The sequence below is a fragment of the Uloborus diversus genome, chromosome 4 (assembly GCF_026930045.1).
Source record: "Uloborus diversus isolate 005 chromosome 4, Udiv.v.3.1, whole genome shotgun sequence".
Classification (NCBI taxonomy): Eukaryota; Metazoa; Arthropoda; class Arachnida; order Araneae; family Uloboridae; genus Uloborus; species Uloborus diversus.
Window position 1 is genome coordinate 8,251,611 of NC_072734.1, and position 1,139 is coordinate 8,252,749.

The 1,139-nt window shown below is 43.2% G+C and overlaps 1 non-coding gene across 1 annotated transcript; it reads left to right on the plus strand.

Annotated features, from left to right (window-relative positions):
• Positions 1–637: 637 nt before the first annotated feature.
• On the plus strand, positions 638–709 carry Trnad-guc (transfer RNA aspartic acid (anticodon GUC)). Its single transcript has one exon. It is a non-coding gene; the product is annotated as a tRNA-Asp (tRNA).
• Positions 710–1,139: the final 430 nt, after the last annotated feature.

Here is a 1,139-nt window from a genome sequence, read left to right on the forward strand (position 1 = left end):
CACACACTTAGAGTGAAGCCTCCGTCACTAGCTTCACACATCTTTCGACAGCTTGCGTATGGCAGGGGAATAGTTTCATATCCCAGTCGGGTATAGTGCATGTTGTAATAAGATTTTCAATGTCTTTGTTAGGAACTTTTCAAAGAAAAGGTGGAGAGGATAGCTTTGTTGTGTTCCAATTAATAATCTCTGTGTAACCTTCTGCTTCGAAATTTAGAGATGGAATGACAAAGTTTCTAATGCTTTTGCCTTTAGAAACAGATTCTCTGGCTTTTAAGACGTTTTTAAAGTTCTCCTATGTGCCTCCTTCATCAAACACCATTGCCGTTAATAAGTTTTCGGGATGCGCAAAGAAAGAGTTTCAATGACAGGATAAAAAACTTGTTTTACATTGTCAGGTAAGTATCGACAGGTTTGAGTTGTTCTGTAAACATGAATGGCACCGTCTGAGAAATTTTTGCGGTTCTTTATTTCGCTAATGGGGCGTATTAGATGCATACACTGTACTAAGCGGCATAAACAAATATGAGTATCGCGGGATTAAAGGGCCATGTGAACAATTTACAGGCAGGCTCTAGTACTAAAATATCACATTTGTTTTATAAACAAACGTTCTTCCATCAGTATTTCATACCATTCCTCGGTAGTATAGTGGTCAGTATCCCCGCCTGTCACGCGGGAGACCGGGGTTCGATTCCCCGCCGGGGAGCATTTTTGGGGGTCATGGCACACTAACGAGGTACGGGGAGATATACCGTACCTCACGGTGACCAAGACCCACACATTAAGGGGTAAACACCCAGCTGAGCGGAAGCTCAGTATGGTGACCTTCCCCGGCGCAATAAGCACCAAGCCCATCCATAGCACAGACGACTATCGACCGCCGCACTCAGTCCCGCGGGGGGGGGGGGTGGAACCTAAGGCCCACGGCTAAGAGGTGGGGTGCGTGCGGAGAAAAGTATTTCATACCGAACTCATGAGGATCGTTAAACTAAAAGAAAAAAAAAAGCTGAAAAAGGGCTTAAAGTTTACATTTTTTCAAACATGTTGGTTTGTTGCGCGATCGGAAAATATTGTTTTATTTCAAAAAGATTTTTTTTTTCGCTTTGAAGTCTTCACTAAACGTAACTTCTCCGTTC